Raw genomic sequence first — 22,534 nt, forward strand, 5'->3', positions numbered from 1 at the left:
TCAGTGTGTTGTGTGTTGTGTTCACTGTGTTGGGTTCACTGTGTTGTGTTCAGTGTGTTGGGTTCACTGTGTTGTGTTCAGTGTGCAGTGTTCACTGTGTTGGGTTCACTGTGTTGTGTTCAGTGTGTTGTGTTCACTGTGTTGTGTTCCGTGTGTAGTGTTCAGTGTGTTGTGTGTTGTGTTCACTGTGTTGGGTTCACTGTGTTGTGTTCAGAGTGTAGTGTTCAGTGTGTTGTGTTCACTGTGTTGTGTTCACTGTGTTGGGTTCACTGTGTTGTGTTCACTGTGTTGGGTTCACTGTGTTGGGTTCACTGTGTTGTGTTCACTGTGTTGTGTTCAGTGTGCAGTGTTCACTGTTTTGTGTTCAGTGTGTAGTGTTCAGTGTGTTGTGTGTTGTGATCACTGTGTTGTGTTCAGTGTGTTGTGTTCACTGTGTTGTGTTCAGTGTGTTGTGTTCAGTGTGTAGTGTGTTGTGTTCACTGTGTTGGGTTCACTGTGTTGTGTACAGTGTGTTGTGTTCACTGTGTTGTGTGTTGTGTTCACTGTGTTGGGTTCACTGTGTTGTGTACAGTGTGTAGTGTTCAGTGTGTTATGTGTTGTGTTCACTGTGTTGGGTTCACTGTGTTGTGTACAGTGTGTAGTGTTCAGTGTGTTGTGTGTTGTGTTCACTGTTTTGGGTTCACTGTGTTGTGTACAGTGTGTTGTGTTCACTGTGTTGTGTTCAGTATGTAGTGTTCAGTGTGTTGTGTTCACTGTGTTGGGTTCACTGTGTTGTATTCAGTGTGTTGTGTTCAGTGTGTAGTGTTCAGTGTGTTGTGTTCAGTGTGTAGTGTTCAGTGTGTAGTGTTCAGTGTGTTGTGTTCAGTGTGTTGGGTTCACTGTGTTGTGTTCAGTGTGTAGTGTTCAGTGTGTTGTGTGTTGTGTTCACTGTGTTGGGTTCACTGTGTTGTGTTCAGTGTGTTGTGTTCACTGAATTGTGTTCAGTGTGTAGTGTTCAGTGTGTTGTGTTCACTGTGTTGTGTTCACTGTGTTGTGTTCCGTGTGTAGTGTTCAGTGTGTTGTGTGTTGTGTTCACTGTGTTGGGTTCACTGTGTTGTGTTCAGTGTGTAGTGTTCAGTGTGTTGTGTGTTGTGTTCACTGTGTTGTGTTCAGTGTGTTGTGTTCACTGTGTTGTGTTCCGTGTGTAGTGTTCAGTGTGTTGTGTGTTGTGTTCACTGTTGGGTTCACTGTGTTGTGTTCAGTGTGTTATGTTCAGTGTGTTATGTTCACTGTGTTGTGTTCAGTGTGTAGTGTTCAGTATGTTGTGTTCAGTGTGTTGTGTTCACTGTGTAGTGTTCAGTGTGTAGTGTTCAGTGTGTTGTGATCACTGTGTTGGGTTCACTGTGTAGTGTTCAGTGTGTTGTGTTCACTGTGTTGTGTTCACTGTGTAGTGTTCAGTGTGTAGTGTTCAGTGTGTAGTGTTCAGTGTGTTGTGATCACTGTGTTGGGTTCACTGTGTAGTGTTCAGTGTGTAGTGTTCACTGTGTAGTGTTCAGTGTGTTGTGTTCAGTGTGTTGTGTTCAGTGTGTTGTGTTCAGTGTGTTGTGTTCACTGTGTTGGGTTCGTTGTGTTGTGTTCAGTGTGTAGTGTTCAGTGTGTTGTGTTCAGTGTGTAGTGTTCACTGTGTAGTGTTCACTGTGTTGGGTTCGTTGTGTTGTGTTCAGTGTGTTGTGTTCGTTGTGTTGTGTTCAGTGTGTTGTGTTCACTGTGTTGTGTTCACTGTGTTGTGTTCACTATGTTGTGTTCAGTGTGTAGTGTTCACTGTGTTGTGTTCGTTGTGTTGTGTTCAGTGTGTTGTGTTCACTGTGTTGTGTTCACTGTGTTGTGTTCACTGTGTTGTGTTCAGTGTGTTGTGTTCAGTGTGTTGTGTTCGTTGTGTTGTGTTCAGTGTGTTGTGTTCAGTGTGTTGTGTTCACTGTGTTGTGTTCACTGTGTTGTGTTCAGTGTGTAGTGTTCACTGTGTTGTGTTCAGTGTGTTGTGTTCACTGGGTTGTGTTCAGTGTGTTGTGTTCAGTGTGTAGTGTTCACTTTGTAGTGTTCAGTATGTTGTGTTCACTGTGTTGTGTGTTGTGTTCACTGTGTTGTGTTCACTGGGTTGTGTTCAGTGTGTTGTGTTCAGTGTGTTGTGTTCACTGTGTTGTGTTCCGTGTGTAGTGTTCAGTGTGTTGTGTTCAGTGTGTAGTGTTCAGTGTGTTGTGTGTTGTGTTCAGTGTGTTGTGTTCACTGGGTTGTGTTCACTGTGTTGTGTTCACTGTGTTGTGTTCAGTGTGTTGTGTTCAGTGTGTTGTGTTCACTGTGATGTGTTCACTGTGTTGTGTTCAGTGTGTTGTGTTCACTATGTTGTGTTCACTGTGTTGTTTTCACTGTGTAGTGTTCACTGTGTTGTGTTCAGTGTGTTGTGTTCACTGTGTTGTGTTCAGTGTGTTGTGTTCACTGGGTTGTGTTCAGTGTGTTGTGTTCACTGTGTAGTGTTCAGTGTGTAGTGTTCACTGTGTTGTGTTCACTGTGTTGTGTTCACTGTGTTGTGTTCACTGTGTTGTTTTCACTGTGTAGTGTTCACTGTGTTGTGTTCAGTGTGTAGTGTTCACTGTGTTGTGTTCACTGTGTTGTGTTCACTGTGTTGTGTTCACTGTGTTGTTTTCACTGTGTAGTGTTCACTGTGTTGTGTTCAGTGTGTAGTGTTCACTGTGTAGTGTTCAGTGTGTTGAGTGTTGTGTTCACTGTGTTGTGTTCAGTATGTAGTGTTCACTGTGTTGTGTTCAGTGTGTAGTGTTCACTGTGTAGTGTTCAGTGTGTTGAGTGTTGTGTTCACTGTGTTGTGTTCACTGTGTTGTTTTCACTGTGTAGTGTTCACTGTGTTGTGTTCAGTGTGTAGTGTTCACTGTGTTGTGTTCAGTGTGTAGTGTTCAGTGTGTTGTGTTCACTGTGTTGTGTACAGTGTGTAGTGTTCAGTGTGTTGTGTTCACTGTGTTGGGTTCACTGTGTTGTGTTCAGTGTGTAGTGTTCACTGTGATGTGATCACTGTGTTGTGTTCACTGTGTTGTGTTCACTGGGTTGTGTTCAGTGTGTAGTGTTCATTGTGTAGTGTTCAGTGTGTAGTGTTCACTGTGTTGTGTTCAGTGTGTAGTGTTCACTGTGTAGTGTTCAGTGTGTTGAGTGTTGTGTTCACTGTGTTGTGTTCAGTGTGTTGTGTTCACTTTGATGTGTTCAGTGTGTTGTGTTCAGTGTGTTGTGTTCAGTGTGTCGTGTTCACTGTGTTGTGTGTAGTGTTCAGTGTGTTGTGTTCACTGTGTTGTGTTCAGTGTGTTGTGTTCACTGTGTAGTGTTCAGTGTGAAGTGTTCAGTGTGTTGTGTTCACTGTGTTGTGTACAGTGTGTAGTGTTCAGTGTGTTGTGTTCACTGTGTTGGGTTCACTGTGTTGTGTTCAGTGTGTAGTGTTCACTGTGATGTGTTCAGTGTGTTGTGTTCAGTGTGTTGTGTTCACTGTGTTGTGTTCAGTGTGTAGTGTTCAGTGTGTTGTGTTCACTGTGTTGGGTTCAGTGTGTTGTGTTCACTGTGTTGTGTTCACTGTCTAGTGTTCAGTGTGTTGTGTTCAGTGTGTTGTGTTCACTGTGTTGTGTTCACTGTGTAGTGTTCAGTGTGTTGTGTTCACTGTTTTGTGTTCCGTGTGTAGTGTTCAGTGTGTTGTGTGTTGTGTTCAGTGTGTTGTGTTTTGTGTTCAGTGTGTTGGGTTCACTGTGTTGTGTTCAGTGTGTTGTGTTCAGTGTGTAGTGTGTTGTGTTCACTGTGTTGGGTTCACTGTGTTGTGTTCAGTGTGTTGTGTTCACTGTGTAGTGTTCAGTATGTTGTGTTCAGTGTGTTGTGTTCACTGTTTTGTGTTCAGTGTGTTGTGTGTTGTGTTCACTGTGTGTTGGGTTCACCGTGTTGTGTTCAGTGTGTTATGTTCAGTGTGTAGTGTGTTGTGATCACTGTGTTGTGTTCAGTGTGTTGTGTTCAGTGTGTTGTGTTCAGTGTGTAGTGTTCAGTGTGTAGTGTTCAGTGTGTTGTGTTCAGTGTGTTGTGTTCAGTGTGTTGTGTTCAGTGTGTAGTGTTCACTGAATTGTGTGTTGTGTGTTGTGTTCACTGTGTTGTGTTCCGTGTGTAGTGTGTTGTGTTCACTGTGTTGTGTTCAGTGTGTTGTGTTCACTGTGTTGTGTTCAGTGTGCAGTGTTCACTGTGTAGTGTTCAGTATGTTGTGTTCAGTGTGTTGTGTGTTGTGTTCACTGTGTGTTGGGTTCACCGTGTTGTGTTCAGTGTGTTATGTTCAGTGTGTAGTGTGTTGTGATCACTGTGTTGGGTTCACTGTGTTGTGTTCAGTGTGTTGTGTTCAATGTGTAGTATTCAGTGTTGTGTTCACTGTGTTGTGTTCAGTGTGTTGTGTTCACTGTGTTGTGTTCAGTGTGTAGTGTTCACTGAATTGTGTTCAGTGTGTAGTGTTCACTGTGTAGTGTTCAGTATGTTTTTCTCAGTGTGTTGTGTTCACTGTGTTGTGTTCACTGTGTTGTGTTCACTGTGTTGTGTTCAGTGTGTTGTGTTCACTGTGTTGTGTTCAGTGTGTAGTGTTCACTGTGTTGTGTTCACTGTGTTGTGTTCAGTGTGTTGTGTTCAGTGTGTAGTGTTCAGTGTGTAGTGTTCACTGTGTTGTGTTCAGTGTGTTGTGTCCAGTGTGTAGTGTTCAGTGTGTTGTGTTCAGTGTGTAGTGTTCAGTGTGTTGTGTGTTGTGTTCACTGTGTTGGGTTCACTGTATTGTGTTCAGTGTGTTGGGTTCACTGTGTTGTGTTCAGTGTGCAGTGTTCACTGTGTTGGGTTCACTGTGTTGTGTTCAGTGTGTTGTGTTCACTGTGTTGTGTTCCGTGTGTAGTGTTCAGTGTGTTGTGTGTTGTGTTCACTGTGTTGGGTTCACTGTGTTGTGTTCAGAGTGTAGTGTTCAGTGTGTTGTGTTCACTGTGTTGTGTTCACTGTGTTGGGTTCACTGTGTTGTGTTCACTGTGTTGGGTTCACTGTGTTGGGTTCACTGTGTTGTGTTCACTGTGTTGTGTTCAGTGTGCAGTGTTCACTGTTTTGTGTTCAGTGTGTAGTGTTCAGTGTGTTGTGTGTTGTGATCACTGTGTTGTGTTCAGTGTGTTGTGTTCACTGTGTTGTGTTCAGTGTGTTGTGTTCAGTGTGTAGTGTGTTGTGTTCACTGTGTTGGGTTCACTGTGTTGTGTACAGTGTGTTGTGTTCACTGTGTTGTGTGTTGTGTTCACTGTGTTGGGTTCACTGTGTTGTGTACAGTGTGTAGTGTTCAGTGTGTTATGTGTTGTGTTCACTGTGTTGGGTTCACTGTGTTGTGTACAGTGTGTAGTGTTCAGTGTGTTGTGTGTTGTGTTCACTGTTTTGGGTTCACTGTGTTGTGTACAGTGTGTTGTGTTCACTGTGTTGTGTTCAGTATGTAGTGTTCAGTGTGTTGTGTTCACTGTGTTGGGTTCACTGTGTTGTATTCAGTGTGTTGTGTTCAGTGTGTAGTGTTCAGTGTGTTGTGTTCAATGTGTTGTGTTCAGTGTGTTGTGTTCAATGTGTTGTGTTCAGTGTGTTGTGTTCAGTGTGTTGAGTTCACTGTGTTGTGTTCAGTGTGTTGTGTTCAGTGTGTTGTGTTCACTTTATTGTGTTCAGTGTGTAGTGTTCACTTTGTAGTGTTCAGTATGTTGTGTTCACTGTGTTGTGTGTTGAGTTCACTGTGTTGTGTTCAGTGTGTTGTGTTCACTGTGTTGTGTTCACTGTGTAGTGTTCAGTGTGTTGTGTTCAGTGTGCTGTGTGTTGTGTTCACTGTGTTGGGTTCACTGTGTTGTGTTCACTGTATTGTGTTCAGTGTGTTGTGTTCAGTGTGTTGTGTTCACTGTGTTGTGTTCAGTGTGTTGTGTTCAGTGTGTAGTGTTCAGTGTGTTGTGTTCACTGTGTTGTGTGTTGTGTTCACTGTGTTGTGTTCAGTGCGTTGTGTTCACTGTGTTGTGTGTTGTGTTCACTGTGTTGTGTTCAGTGTGTTGTGTTCACTGTGTTGTGTTCAGTGTGGTGTGTTCAGTGTGTAGTGTTCACTGTGTAGTGTTCAGTGTGTAGTGTTCAGTGTGTTGTGTTCAGTGTGTTGTGTTCAGTGTGTAGTGTTCACTGTGTTGTGTTCACTGTGTTGTGTTCAGTGTGTTGGGTTCACTGTTTTGTGTTCAGTGTGTTGTGTTCACTGTGTAGTGTTCAGTGTGTAGTGTTCAGTGTGTTGTGTGTTGTGATCACTGTGTTGGGTTCACTGTTTTGTGTTCAGTGTTTGGTGTTCAGTGTGTAGTGTTCAGTGTTGTGTTCACTGTGTAGTGTTCAGTGTGTTGTGTTCACTGTGTAGTGTTCAGTGTGTTGTGTTCACTGTGTAGTGTTCAGTGTGTTGCGTTCACTGTCTTGTGTTCAGTGTGTAGTGTTCACTGTGTTGTGTTCACTGTGTTGTGTTCAGTGTCTAGTGTTCAGTGTGTAGTTTTCACTGTGTTGTGTTCACTGTGTTGGGTTCACCAGACACTGTGATATCCATGTGAAACTCTCAGCAGAAAGCAGTGTCTCTTCACCCCGTGTCCGAGAACGGCCTGTGGAAGATGACATCACAGAACTACGTCTGAGACCTCTGCAGTTGCCTCACACATCACGTGCTCTGCTATAGAGCAGTGTGCTACGAAGTAGTCGTTAATGTGCTATGAAGAAGGGTCATTGCTCGAAACGTCGCTGTTTATATATCTACTATTTTAAGGCTGTTGTTGATACGTGCGTTGAGTTTTTGTGAATTGTGCGACAGAGTAGCCATGCCGCCTGACTTGGACAGTCCTGGAATTGGCACCTGTGTGCGGATGGCAGAATTCATTGATTTGTTCCGAGACTTAGCGCTGCGAATGAATGCTATGTTCAACGTCAGTTGCAACGTATTGTGCACTGATGTCAGATACGCTGGTAGACTTTCACAGAACGTGGGGTTCTTTTTCTACATGGCCGTGAAAATGAACCTTGGGAGGGCTCAGAGTCTTGCCGAATTACCTTGCCGCAAATTATTATTTGTGTGCAATCATTCGTGACTAAGCTGAGACCATCAACTGATGGTTACCCCTGGGAACCCGGTCTGATTGACTGATTGTTACAGCTGGGAACCCGGTCTGATTGACTGATTGTTACAGCTGGGAACCCGGTCTGATTGACTGATGGTTACCCCTGGGAACCCGGTCTGATTGACTGATGGTTACCCCTAGGAACCCGGTCTGATTGACTGATGGTTACCCCTGGGAACCCGGTCCGATTGACTGATGGTTACCCCTGGGAACCCGGTCTGATTGACTGATGGTTACCCCTGGGAACCCGGTCTGATTGACTGATGGTTACCCCTGGGAACCCGGTCTGATTGACTGATGGTTACCCCTGGGAACCCGGTCTGATTGACTGATGGTTACCCCTGGGAACCCGATCTGATTGACTGATGGTTACCCCTGGGAACCCGGTCAGATTGACTGATGGTTACCCCTAGGAACCCGGTCCGATTGACTGATGGTTACCCCTGGGAACCCGGTCTGATTGACTGATGGTTACCCCTGGGAACCCGGTCAGATTGACTGATGGTTACCCCTAGGAACCCGGTCCGATTGACTGATGGTTACCCCTGGGAACCCGGTCTGATTGACTGATGGTTACCCCTAGGAACCCGGTCCGATTGACTGATGGTTACCCCTGGGAACCCGGTCTGATTGACTGATGGTTAGAGCTGGGAACCCGGTATGATAGACTGATGGTTACCCCTGGGAACCCGGTCTGATTGACTGATGGTTACCCCTGGGAACCCAGTCTGATAGACTGATTGTTACCCCTGGGAACCCGGTCTGATTGACTGATGGTTGCACCTGGGAACCCGGTCTGATTGACTGATGGTTACCCCTGGGAACCCGGTCTGATTGACTGATTGTTACAGCTGGGAACCCGGTCCGATAGACTGATGGTTACCCCTGGGAACCCGGTCTGATTGACTGATTGTTACACCTGGGAACCCGGTCGGATTGACTGATTGTTACACCTGGGAACCCGGTCGGATTGACTGATGGTTACCCCTGGGAACCCGATCTGATTGACTGATGGTTACCCCTGGGAACCCGATCTGATTGACTGATGGTTACCCCTGGGATCCCGGTAAAATCAGCAGGTGGCAGCTGCCGGCATTCAAAGGCCAGGGTCTCGGCTGTGCTGGCTCAGTGCTTTGTCCAGGCCCTAAACGCCGCCTGTGCCAATGAGCTATTAGGCTCTATTTCACGTGCGTCCTCTGACGGTGCAGATGTTATACATAGACTCAACACTGCCCATAGACTCACACTGCCCGTAGACTAACACTGCCCGTAGACTCACACTGCCCGTAGACTCACACTGCCCGTAGACTCACACTGCCCGTAGACTCACACTGCCCATAGACTAACAGTGTCCATAGACTCACACTGCCCGTAGACTAACAGGGTCCGTAGACTCAACACTGCCCAGACTCACACTGCCCATAGACCGACACTGCCCACAGACTCACACTGCCCATAGACTAACACTGTTCATATATTCACGAGGCCCATAGACTGACACTGCCCATAGACTAAAACACTGCCCACAAACTCACCCTGGTCCCGGTCCTTGTATGTGCATACCATATTCAGTGCGTCCAGTTTGTAAAATTGCCCTAAATTTTACCCAGGAAAGTCTCACCGAGTCCTCAGACTATTTTCAAGAGGATCCTGCCACACATTGCGATACGTGGCCAATTCATCATGAGCTCGGCCACAAAGGTAGTTAACATCTCGCTACAGTGGCCTGGTATACAGGATATCTGGGGTTCGATCCCCACCCTGATGCTTGTATATTTGACGTTGCCATGTCTCTCTGCCCGTGGTCGCGTGGATTTTTCTCCGGGTACTCCGGGTTTTACCTCAACATTTCAAATCAACATGAGGCGTTTAGAGAATTTGGCCTGCTATAAATGTCCACACAATGTCTCACATTAACATGGCCACCTTGGCACGCTCGCCGTGGAGGATGCTCGGCGATCTTACATTCACATGCTCGTTTTTACCTGGTAGCCCACCACTTACATTAACGTTGACTGCTGACATTTGGGACGCCCATTTAAAACCTTTTAAAAGAGTTTGCCTTTAGAAGCTAACCCCCCCCCCCCCCCATATCCTGATGACGACTAATTTGTGTTGCGATCGAAACGTCGTAGTTTTTTGGTTATTTTGTTATTTTCTTTGAAACTATCTTACGTGACTTTACCGAAAGACCCAACGAATATGTCCACATAATGACGAGCCGCTTCGTTGAGCTATCATTGGTGATCGCCAGGTCACTTCTGAAAAAGAGCTACATATCTCAGTGGTACCTTACTTGGTAAAATAAAAATACAAAAAGTTTAGTTGAGTTTATCTCCGTCTCGGCTACCGGGCCGAGTTTCTGATGCTGCTGCTGCTGGTGGTGGCGATGGTGGTGGGGGTGGTGGTGGTTTTTGTGTGCGTGTGGTGCCATCTCCTGTTGCCTTGGAGCGACGCAGACTTTCGTAATTAACTCCGCTTTGTGGTCCCTCGGGGAGACAGATGGGAAGTAATAATCCCGTTCGGGGTGCAAACACGGAACACAGGCGGGATGGGGGCACGGAGCGCTTGAGGAGCAAGAGAGGGCATCAGATGTTCAGTCCGAACAAGTTTGAGCACCGAGAACCCGAAATACGTTCGTCTGGTGTTGTGAAAAGTACTTTAGGGTCAGAACGGTGGAGGGAGAGGGGAGGCGGAGGTGGGAGGACGGGGTGGGTAATGCCGCAGTGGAGTAATAATGTGACCAATATTTATTTTCTATTTTACTAGGTAAGGTCCACTGAGCTATATCGGGTTTTTTTTTTCAGAAGCCTCCTAGCCATTACAAATGATAGCTCAACGAAGTGGCTTATCATCGTGTTGGAATTTACAGCAGCCAAATACTCCGAACGCTTTGACGTTGAATTCTAAATCACGCGACCACCACGGGGAGAGAGACACGCAAACTGCAAATATACAGCGGCAGGCGTCAGGGTCCAGATCGAACCCACGGCCTCCCGCATACCAGGCTCGCCATCGTGGGGACCCTTATGGCTGGCACCAACATCGGACTTCAAATATCGAATATTGGAATCGGTCTCATCTTCGAGCGCGGAAGTTTAAATAGTGCTCCATGTGTGTGTTGTATTTATAACCAGATTGTCTCTATCTATCCACACATAAACCCGGACTGCGTCTATCCACACAGAGAGTATATCGGTATCTGCACTGGCAGTTGGTAATGTGTGGGTACCTACTCCCGAAATCTTCCGAAGCGCCTAGCCAGAGTGGAAAAGTATCGTGCCAAAAGTGTTCGTCTCCGAGGGGGCTGTCTCCTTGAGTACCCCGTCTAAATGTGGAGGCACTGTTCGCCAGCGGGTGCCGTGAGCGAGCAGTTGCAAGAGCTGCTCCTTCCACCTGTGCTCCAGGTGTGGTGCAGCCACACCATCGGCAGCAGCAAAGCTAGAAGCTCTCTCAAAGAGAGTTAAAACACATGCAACGTTTAAAAACAGGGTTAAGGTGGCGGTGTGTGTGCACGCCATTCGGTCTAAATAAAGTAATATATGTACACACACACACGGGAGAGAGTTTGTACTTGAGAATGAAGGGAAAATGTACCAGCACGCATCTCCCAAAGTGGCACGAATCGTTCAGCCCGAAGAGGAGGAGGAGGGCCCGGTGAGTGGACGCGGCCTATTGATACAACTGCCATGTGAATTGCGGGGCTTTTAATCTCAACTCCACTGCACAAGCGAGGCTGAACATTCTTTCGCCGCTAATCACCAAGGTTAAAAGTCCAATTAGGCCTAAAGTGCCAACTTTAGTGTCTCTACAGAGGTCCGGACAAAAAGTGCTGAGAGCATCGCTGCATGGGTTGTTTGCCACCAACTGCCAGAAAATTGATTGTCGGCGCTGGCTCGAGAGGTTTGCTCAGGAGGAGTGTGGCCCTCCCAAGTATACCACGTCTCAACAAACGATCACTTAGCAACTTCGGGGGCTCAAGCTCCCCTGATCCGTGGGATCGCTGTTTGCACAGTCGCTAAGGCTACGGCTGGTGGCATTCCTCGTCCACGCGCTCAAATATTCCGGCAACCCGGGGTGTGACTCGCGCTGCGTTTATGCGGGCCCCGCTTGAAGAAGAGCTGGATATGAATGAGTAACGTCCCATCGTTCATCACTGAGAGACTACGGATCGCCAGCGAGACGCGGGATGGCTGTGCTACCCATCCCGTAGCCCGGCTCGTATCGGGACGCGCCTGTACTCTCCACAAAGATCCCCCGTGTAGCCTTAACAGACTATTGGGGCAAGTGGTGTTAGCGAGCGGCACCTATGAAGACCGGCACGGCACACGAGGGAGTGGGTGGCCAGCAACAAAGCCCGGCCGCCTTTATCTCCCGAGTGTCTGTGTTTACGCACCACATCAGGTACTCATTCGAGCGGTTGAGTCGACGTAGGGGAGGCCCAGGACGGGTTCAAATATTCGCCAGTGATACTCAAATATCCGTATTCTCCTTAACCACCACGTGGATTAGGAGACAACGCTTCTGCCAACGCGGGCACTGCTGTGAACGCGTAGCAACCCGAGTTGGATTCACGATCCACATCTGAATCGCTGCTGCACGCCCGCCCACCGCGCTTCGGCAACCCGCACTCGCCGGCTCGGCTGAAGCAGTCAAACAACCACCGAGGCCGTGAACATGGACCCAGCAAACGTTGGCCCGACGTTTGCCCAACGTTGGGCGTGTGATTGACCTCCTTCCCCCGCACCTCCGATTAGCACGGTTGACTACGTGCGGCGCGAAAGACGTTCAACACGCATACACACGCGAACGTTGGATCCGTTGGACCAACGTTAGCCCAATGTTGTCCCAACGGTTCCATATTTACCGGGGATAGGCTTTAATCCAGCAGTAGGTTAACAAAGGGCCTAACATTATACGTGTTTATGGTTATACGTAGGGTTTCACGACCAATAATTCTGATTCATAATTCGTTTATTTGGGGTTAGTTTGTGCATAAATCTGCGTCGTCAACTCTCCTTCCACCCGACACAGCCAAATGAATAAAAGTATCCCGTGAGTAGAATGTGGACAATTGTATCCCCCTTTTCTTCAACTGACACATGTAGGGACCCGTGGCGGGTTCGTCCGGGACCCTTGCCGTGACCCCGGGCGAACCTCGGCAGAGGTGGCCCCTCTACAGCGCGATGGAATGGGGGGGGGGGGGGGGGCTTCATTTAAACTAAACTATTTTTTTTATTGTACCAGGTAAGGTCAACTGAGCTACGTAGCTATTTTTCAGAAGCCACATGGCTATCCCAAATGATAGCTCAACCAAGTGGCTTATTACGTGGAAATGTACAGTAGCCAAACACTCTTAAACGCATATTTCTAAATGTGGAAGGAGAAACCGGAGGACCTGGGGGAAACATTTATGCGACCACGGGGAAAGAAATTCAAACTCTACATATACACCAAGTGTCAGGGTCGGGATTGATACCCACTACCTCCTCTACACCACGCGAGGTAGTTAACATCTCGTAGCCACCGTGGCGCCCCATCTCTTCACACGCACCCTGATTGACCCTGATTGACCCTGAGACGACACTCGCTGTGTCACCTCCTGGCTGCGTCAAAGCACTGTGACGCGGCTGTCCCCCCCGTCCTCCCCCTCCCCTCCCACCTCGAGTGGCACTCATTTACCAATCACGCTTCTTAGGAGCCAGCGGTGGCAATTCCACATTCCCGTGGCAGGAGCTAGTTCATCCATTGGACGAACCACTTTTGATTTGGCGTAAAGGTGGCGGCAAGTTTTGTGGACGCTGGCGGAAGGGAGGGGAGGGGCGCGTTCAGATCCCCCGCACCTCCGATTAGCGCGGTTGGCCACGTACGGTGCGAAAGAAGTTCAACGTACGGGACATACATGACGGGGTCTGAACGCGAGGCCCTTCTTCTCAGCCAGGAGCCGTGCTCTCTTACCAAAGACAAGGGACAAATCCCCCGTATAGCCTTCTTGTGTTATGGTTATTGCAAACATGATGCCTTGAATAAAGGTGTCAGTTTTTGTGCCAGTTAAAAGGGTAAAACCTATTCCTATATTTTGTTTCTGGCAAAGGAGGTCTCATAATGTAAATGCTCACCCCGAGCCCTCAATACTCTGATAGTGCGCTGTTTTTGAGTTGTACGCCTTTTGGCGTCTTCTGGTCCAACACCAATGGAGACTAGGCTCTAAGAAAAGCTGTCTCGGGTGTGGACCAATCAAATTCAAGGACAGTGCATATTGTTATCAGAGTTGTCTTTTTTGTTTGCATTTTGACTGCGTGTGTTGTGGTTATTGCAAACATGATGCCTTGAATAAAGGTGTCAGTTTTTGTGCCAGTTAAAAGGGTAAAACCTATTCCTATGGACTGTATAAGGGCAAGTGCCGCGAGCGAGCACCACCGCCACCGCCACCACCACAACCGTGCTCACTCAGCCGGCCTCACGCAGCAGCAGCAACAACAACAACAGCGATGGCCTTTGTTTACCTTCATTTACCCACGGGAGGCTTCACGAGGGTCTCAAGAATCTCTGTCTCTCGGGTTGGGGCGCCTGATCCGGTCAAGGATATTTGGCCATGAGCTCCCCGTTCGTGAGTGCTGCGTTCATTATCATCTGAATCTTGATTCGGAACTGGAGAAATCCGATGAGCTATAAAGCTCTTTTTCACAGACGTCCAGTAGAGGCGGGTCAGAGCGTCACAACAACAAACAATACAAAAGCACAATAGGAGTGCAAAGTATAGGAAAAAAGAAACAAGTCACTTTAAAAATAAAAAAAATAAACCATTACTTTTTCTTACCAGGGAAAACCCACTGAGTCTATGAGCTCATTTTTCAGCAGTGATCTGGCCACCAATGACAGCTCAACAAAGTGGCTTATCACGTGGACCATTCACATCGGCAAAATCATTCTCCCACCCCCCCCCCCGCCCGTCACTATTGTACTGTCGAGCCCTCGCTGTCTATCCACTGCTGGATGATGTACACCACCTCCCGCTCCTGTCGTCACGAGGGAACGGAAAGTTGCCCGACCCTACCCGGCCCAGCGGTGTGCGAGAGTGCACACGCTCGCCGCGCCGCATGCTTGGGACGGTAGCGGACGCAGGCACGCGACGTGGAAGCGATGCTCTTGGGGTTTCTTCCCCCTTCTTATCATCAAGAGCTTGAGCAGCAGTCGGACGCAGTCGTTAATTGCTATGCATATTACAACGGCTAAATTGCCACAAATGGCTGTGGCAATTTAAATAAAATTATAAGTCGTCGACGATCCTGTCCGCGGTATCATTTTTCGTGAATTGCCGCGATTCGGTGGCAGCATTGTTGAGCGCGCTGATTGCACGTTGCGAGCGATCTGAGCATTACGTGGCGTCGAGGCGAACTCGACACCAACACACTTCGCGTGTCAAACATCGGGCACGCGTTGGAACGCCGCGAAACTGGATATATCGCTGAGACCGCGCACGATTTCATTGCATGCCCTAATGAATTACAGGCAGTTAATGTGTGTGTCATTTATGTAATCATCGCAGCGTCGTTGTCCCTGCGGTTTAAATAGATCCCCTGCTATCCCACGAGTAAAAATCGAGTTCCAACTACACACAGCATCTAATCCTGACAAAATATATAATTAATTGTCCAAGTAATTTATTTAGCCGTGGTGGTGGCTACCACTGCACGTGGCCTGTAATGCAGCTCTGTGGAGGCACTGGCGAGGATTGGTGGTACAGCGAAATTGCGGACTAATATCAACCGTCCCTTCTGGATAGAGCGGTGTTCTTCACTCATTTTCAGAGGGGCCACTTTCGCCGATAAGATCATCAGCGTGAGGGCCGCCACGCATTTGAAATAATTTGCGGTTTTGACAGCAGCACGATGATGATGGGGGATGTTTTCACTCAGCATCCCGCGGGTATTGCAACGATGAACACTGGGACAGAGTGTTGCCCCCTCGCACGCGTGGTTGTCTCGGGTGCACCGATTTCTTCGCGCATGCTTAAACACTCATTAGTAACACCTTCACATATAGAGGACCGCAGAGCTTGGGAGGGGGGTGTCAATTGGCGCTGCCTTCCTGCTCGTCCGTGGTTCCTCCTCCTGTCGCCTCTGAGTCGTCCTCTCTCTACGGGAGCGAGCGAACAGTACGCGATGATACAATATGTGAAAAAGAGCTTTTTAGCTCATCGGATTCCTCCAGTATAAATTCTGAGTCGCAATGACTTTTATTTATCGAGACGAGTCTCAAGGCGCATTTTCACGACTAATTTGCATGCCGAGGGACAGGGGGAGGTGGGATGAGGGGTTGTGGGATTTGAGTACCCAGAGGAGACCCACGCGTACACGGGGGACAAAACGCCGACAGATCCACACAGACAGATTCACGAACCCACCACACCACGAAGTGGCGCTAATGGACAGCCGCAGGTGTGACCCCGTGGCCCAATATGCGGAGAATATGTCCACCATCCCCCAAACAGGGTAGATAAAGTGAGAAAGTCGGTACCCGTTTGTAAGAAGTCGATATTGGTCAAGGTGTCGCGAGGACTTTCTCTGCGCTCACGGTGTCCTGCGGCAGTCGTCAGCGAATTCTGGTCACCCCCCTCCACCCTCCTCCTCCTCCCCCCTCCTCTCCCCTCCTTCCCCCCCCTCCTCCTCTCCCCTCCTCCTCCCCCCTCCTCCTCTCCCCTCCTCTTCCCCCCTCCTCCTCTCCCCTCCTCCCCCCTCCTCCTCCTCCCCCCTCCTCCTCCCCCTCCTCCTCCCCCCTCCTCCTCTCCCCAGGTCTCCATCGCGCACCCGGCAGGCTGGGCACCCCCCCCCACTCTGTCGCCTCCTCCTCCGCCCCCCCCCCTTAAGACCTCACGCAGCTATCATCACGCGCCGAGCGAGCGAGCGGTCGTACAGATTAAAGTTTTTATTTTTTGAAATCCCAACGAGTAGCAAAACCCCTTGGATCTGCAACAGAAATGAAGAGGCCGCTGTTATTTTCCTGTCCTTCTCAGAATCCTACTCGGAGCACTGACATTAATCCGCTTTAAAAATGTATAATAAAATGTCAAGATAATGTGTATAGTGAGATTCACGTTTGAATATTCTCGAGGACTTTTAAGAATATTCTGGCCAAAGAATAGCATTGATAGGAGCACGCATGGAAAAGTTGGAGCGACGTTAATTGAACCATGGTCAGTCTTCGGTGTCGTTATCCATTAAACGTCTTCAACCCAACGTGAACTCGTTACAAACCCCGGTCCTTGGCCGCGCAAGAACCCGGTCGGACGTCCCACTCGGGTTGCTGGGCTCACGAGGGCAGTGCCCGCACGGCAGGAAACGTCGTCGGCATTGACGCTTACGGGGCTCCTGCTCGAAATGTCACCACGACTCGGAACGCGGGGGCCCTTGTTTGTCCGATAGGCGCCGAGCGATCTGCGGCCAAACATCGTGGACGACGAACAACTCTCTCCCCCTTCCCCCACCACCACCACCCCGCGCGGGAGGAACAGCGCCCACAGCGCTCGCTCGCCCGCTGCGATGAGCGCCCGAGGTATCGGCTCTGCGGTGACGTTGACGTCTCATCAGCTTCTTTGCAGCTGCTCGTTGTCATTCTTAGACTCCTGGCGGGCTGGGCCTGGGGGTGGGGGGGTGGCGGGGGTGGTGGGCAAATGAAACATAAAGTGGCACCGTCAGAAGGGGCCGACGGCGCTCCTATGCCGGACTGCTGCGGGAAATGTCCTCCCTGGTGTCTCGTTCGGGTTGGAGACGTTAAGACATTTAGCTCATCCACACGCGCAACTGACATGGCACCACAAGCGCCTACCATCCGCTTTAGGTAGGACAAGCTCTGTTCCAGTTAACATGGAACGTTCGGACAACGTTGGTCCAACATTGGCCCATCGGTTCCAACCACATGCCACTGGAACTGGTTCAGTTTTGTCAGTATTCGCGTGCGGTGGTCGTGGCAATGCGCAGCCCTGTCGAACTAAATTATCAAATCACGCGGTAAGGCGCAATATCCACTGCTGGATGGATGACCTGTGCACTTCGTGTCGGCCATAGCGGCTGCCTGACCACTTCACCACACTGGTCGGGGCGGGCGGAACCTAGGACCGGTTCACATATCGCTCGCCACGTGATATTAGCCGCAATCGGGAATCGAACTCGGGACAACTGTGTTGTGTTGCGTTGCGCAACCAGCGCTAACCGCTGTAGCACCGCTCCTCCCGTACAACAACAAGATTTGTTTTCACAAAAAAACCTATCGACGTACACGAATCACGCACGCCTTCGCCTTGTATACAGGCCGTTACACACACACATACACACGTGTTTGTATGTGTGTGTGTCCTGGGCCTCCCCTAGGTCGACTGAGCCTCAAATGAGTACCTGGTGCGATGTGTAAACATCGCCACTAGGGAGACAAAGGCGGCCGGGCGCGGTGTTGGCCACCCACCCCCTCATGTGCCGTGCCGGCCTTCATAGGTGCTCGCTAACAGCGCTTGCCCCAACAGTCTGTTAAGGCTATGTGGATGATCTTTGTCATTGTTTTGTGTGTGTGTGTGTAACGGTGTGTGTGTGTGTGCGGGGAGAGTAATACACACGCACGCACGTTCGCGCGCGCGCGCGTCATCATCATCATCATATTCGTGATGTAACAATGTACTATTGTATTATGTATTATTTGGCCCCAGTATTCGTGTCGACAAATACGGCACGAGGCGGAGGCGGCGGGGCTCACGGAACCGCCTCGCGAGCCTCCTCGCTGAGAGAATGCGCCGCGGGCCCCTATCGTGCACACGACGCCTTCGCCTCGCTCTTGTGTTAAAAACCTCACAATCCTCACACCACCACCACCACCCACCACCACCACTAACCCCCTCCCCTCTGTCTCTTCTCTCGAGCTACTACCCCCAGCGCGTTTCCGTGGCTGTCTCACGCTGTGCAGCTGCGGTGCCTTCCTGCCCGCCTGTATTTTCGTTTTAAATTGAAAAGATTAGCACAATTATTCTGTCCAAAATTCAATAGCGAGTAATGTCAGCTTGAGCTGATTGTATTGTAATTGGCCACAGTACCAGGCAGGTGCATTCTCTAATATTTTCAGCAATTGCTTTTCATCTTTCCTATTGATTTAATGGGAAACAGGCATTTGGCTTGAACGTGTGAAATCTCGGCACGTTAATTTCTGTGCAAATTACCACAATAGCGGGTATCTGTATTTAATGCATTGTAACTGGAGCAATCATGGATAATTGAGTGTCTTTCAAATGGAAAGCAGCAGATTGCATTTTGACTTGCAGAGGGACCATTTATCAACTAATTGGGCTTTAAACTACAAATTTCGGGAACAAAAATCATGTCATAATTTTGCTTAAGTGTATTTGGAAATCATAGTCCTTTGAGCAAAGATAATTGAAATCAAACCCCTTTCAGCCAAAGTGACATTGCTACATTTTCTCAATTGAAAATAGCAGCTAAAATTGAGCGTAAATGATTGCCGAATGCGAGGCACTTACCGCCTTTAAATGGGGAAATTATCCGCACAATGAAAAGCCGGAGAGAGAGAGAGAAATCAAATTCAGCAGCCCGAGAGAAGATGTCGCAGGCTCGCTCGCTCGCTCGTGTGCCAAGAGTAAAGATTTGCATTTAAGCCAGCGAGCGAGCGAGCGAGATGCGCGTCTTTCTAGCGCTCGCCGCGACATTTACCGTAGTTATTTTTTTTGTGGGTTGTTTGGGGGTGGGTGGGAGGGAGGGAGGGATACTTTTTTTTAAAATATAATTCCAGGACAACCCTGTGTGCGGCTAAAACAAAATAATTCTAATAATACATTTTATTTAAAACAAAAACATTTAAAGTGTTAATTTATTTTGAATGCTTGGAGAAATGTAGAAAGATCTCGCAAGTTTCCGGATCACAATTTTGCACAGCTCGATTTGTGACCAAGTCGGCGGACCGGTTACGCCTGGCGTGGCCGGACCGGTCCGACCCGGTCTTCTCTCTCCTGGGTGATTCTACATTGTCCCGTTGTAATGTGGAGAATTCAAATATCGCATGCAACTTTTGAGGGGGGGGGGGGGGGAGCAGAGACGACTAATCTTATAATTCACTTTCTCTCTTTGTCTACTCGAGTCATTGTAGAGGAACATCTTCCTCTCTCTCTCTCTCATTTCTCACACGTGCAATTCAAGGTGTGGTGGGGATACTCTCTGAATGCGCGGCGAGATACAAATCGATACCATAGTCCAAATAGCAGGGGCAAAATTGCCGTCTGGAAAACTACTAAATGTATTGTGCGACGCTATCACGTACAATTTATCATAGTTACCGAAATTTCAATTTTTTTTAAAGCTTGCTTTTGAGGGGGGGTGGGTTGGGGGGGGGGGCGGAGGGGGGGGAAATAGGGCAAAGTAATGGACTGTTAAGAATAGACCCTTTTATAGGAGCGATGCTTCAGGTTAAAGCCTTTTCGAATGCAGTTTAACAGCTGCTTTGATGCAGCCCAGCCAAGCGTGGAAGCTTCAAAATTGTTCATCCTTGTGGAACATGTCACTTCCAAACCAAGGAGCAGCTGAGGCTTTGCACATGGTACAGTTAAATACACACGGAGGCTCTATAGCAACTGCAAATGTTAGCTAATGGCCTGTCTACACAAACTCGTTTGGCCATCATTGGGAAGCCCTCGAGCACACACGGTGATGGATGCCACCAACACTGGGGAACGAGGAGGAGGCGGTGGAGGAGGAGGCGGTGGAGGAGGAGGAGGCGGTGGAGGAGGAGGAGGAGGAGGAGGCGGTGGAGGAGGAGGAGGAGGGGGTGGATGAGGCAGCGGCCGTGTTGTCCGTGTCGATGGAAATTACAATTTTGTTTGAGTTGAAATTTTTTGCGGAAAAAAATAAAAAAAGAGAGAAGGCATTGACCTCCTCCACCCAGAGTAGTAAGTGTGTGTCTGTGTGTGTGTGTAACACACACACAGAGTGTGTGTGTAACACACTGTAGAGTAGTAAGTGTGTGTCTGTGTGTGTAACACGCTGTGGAGTAGTGAGTGTGTCTGTGTGTAACACGCTATAGAGTAGTGAGTGTGTCTGTGTGTGTAACACACTGTAGAGTAGTAAGTGTGTGTCTGTGTGTGTAACACACTGTAGAGTAGTGAGTGTGTCTGTGTGTGTAACACACTGTAGAGTAGTGAGTGTGTGTCTGTGTGTGTAACACACTGTAGAGTAGTGAGTGTGTCTGTGTGTGTAACACACTGTAGTGTAGTGAGTGTGTGTCTGTGTGTGTAACACACTGTAGAGTAGTGAGTGTGTCTGTGTGTGTAACACACTATAAAGTAGTGAGTGTGTCTGTGTGTAACACACTGTAGTGTAGTGAGTGTGTCTGTGTGTGTAACACACTGTAGAGTAGTGTGTGTCTGTCTGTGTGTAACACACTGTAGAGTAGTGAGTGTGTCTGTGTGTAACACACTGTAGAGTAGTGAGTGTGTGTCTGTGTGTAACACGCTGTAGAGTAGTAAGTGTGTCTGTGTGTGTGTGTAACACACTGTAGAGTAGTGAGTGTGTCTGTGTGTGTAACACACTGTAGAGTAGTGAGTGTGTGTCTGTGTGTGTGTAACACACTGTAGAGTAGTGAGTGTGTGTGTGTAACACACTGTAGTGTAGTGAGTGTGTCTGTGTGTAACACACTGTAGAGTAGTGAGTGTGTGTCTGTGTGTAACACACTGTAGAGTAGTGAGTGTGTCTGTGTAACACACTGTAGAGTAGTGAGTGTGTCTGTGTGTGTAACACACTGTAGAGTAGTGAGTGTGTGTCTGTGTGTAACACACTGTAGAGTAGTGAGTGTGTATGTGTGTGTAACACACTGTAGAGTAGTGAGTGTGTCTGTGTGTGTGTAACACACTGTAGTGTAGTGAGTGTGTATGTGTGTGTAACACACTGTAGCGTAGTGAGTGTGTCTGTGTGTGTGTAACACACTGTAGAGTAGTGAGTGTGTCTGTGTGTAACACACTGTAGAGTAGTGAGTGTGTCTGTGTGTAACACACTGTAGAGTAGTGAGTGTGTCTGTGTGTAACACACTGTAGAGTAGTGAGTGTGTCTGTGTGTAACACACTGTAGAGTAGTGTGTCTCTGTGTGTGTAACACACTGTAGAGTAGTGAGTGTGTGTCTGTGTGTGTAACACACTGTAGAGTAGTGAGTGTGTGTCTGTGTGTAACACACTGTAGAGTAGTGAGTGTGTCTGTGTGTGTAACACACTGTAGAGTAGTGAGTGTGTGTCTGTGTGTGTGTAACACACTGTAGAGTAGTGAGTGTGTGTGTGTAACACACTGTAGAGTAGTGAGTGTGTCTGTGTGTGTAACACACTGTAGAGTAGTGAGTGTGTGTCTGTGTGTGTAACACACTGTAGAGTAGTGAGTGTGTCTGTGTGTAACACACTGTAGAGTAGTGAGTGTGTCTGTGTGTAACACACTGTAGAGTAGTGAGTGTGTGTCTGTGTGTAACACGCTGTAGAGTAGTAAGTGTGTCTGTGTGTAACACGCTGTAGCGTAGTGAGTGTGTCTGTGTGTGTGTAACACACTGTAGAGTAGTGTGTGTGTGTAACACACTGTAGAGTAGTGAGTGTGTCTGTGTGTGTGGCACCCTTGGTTTAACCAGGCTGGATTGTGTGAGCTCACAAATCCATCGGCGAGCTCCTCCGGCAGGCAAGGCTGCGATGGCTGGGTCATGTAGCCCGCATGCCCAGCCACCGCATGCCTAAACAGCTTTTGTTCGGCCGGATTGAGGGGGCTAAACGGACGCGGCACGGGCTAGAGAAGAGATGGAGTGATGTGGTACAGGAGGACGTGGAGCTGAGTGGACTTGCCGATGACTGGTACCAGCGGTGTCAAGATCGGCCTCTGTGGAGGAGGCTCGTGAAGGACGCTACTGGGCAGTTGGAGGCAGTCGCCCTCCAACAACAACGGAGGGCAGAGGAGCGACGCTCACAACAACGAGCGGAGCGCCGGGTGTCTAAAGCACAGCAAGTTGGCACAGTAGGGGGCACAGGTGGTGCATCAGCCAGTCATCTCAGTCATCTCAGTCAGTCGACCCGTGGCACCTCTGGGTCTGCCCCGTGACCTCCTGCCAGCGGGCGTTCGACACTTCACGTGGCCCTAACGTGCACGTAGCCTGGCACAAGCGCCGTGATGACGTCATCGGAAGTGAATGGCGGTTGCTGTTGTTGTAGCATGCTGCAGAGTCACGAGTGCATGTCTGCGTAGTGGCTAACGCGCTGTGCTACGAACCCGGCGACTCGAGTTCGATTCCCGTTCACGGCCAACACCAGTGATGATGATCTGAATCGGTCCCGGGCC

The 22,534-nt window shown here is 48.7% G+C and overlaps 1 long non-coding RNA gene across 1 annotated transcript; it reads right to left on the reverse strand.

Annotated features, from left to right (window-relative positions):
- Positions 1 to 16,097: 16,097 nt before the first annotated feature.
- LOC142931027 (uncharacterized) lies at positions 16,098 to 22,169 on the reverse strand. Its single transcript, XR_012947027.1, has 2 exons — positions 21,857 to 22,169; positions 16,098 to 16,823 (listed from the first exon to the last, which is right to left on the reverse strand). It is a non-coding gene; the product is annotated as an uncharacterized LOC142931027 (long non-coding RNA).
- Between the last annotated feature and the right edge of the window lie 365 nt (positions 22,170 to 22,534).

The sequence above is a fragment of the Petromyzon marinus genome, chromosome 47 (genome assembly GCF_048934315.1).
Source record: "Petromyzon marinus isolate PM22_M1 ecotype Great Lakes invasive population chromosome 47, UKy_Petmar_22M1.pri1.0, whole genome shotgun sequence".
Lineage (NCBI taxonomy): Eukaryota > Metazoa > Chordata > Hyperoartia > Petromyzontiformes > Petromyzontidae > Petromyzon > Petromyzon marinus.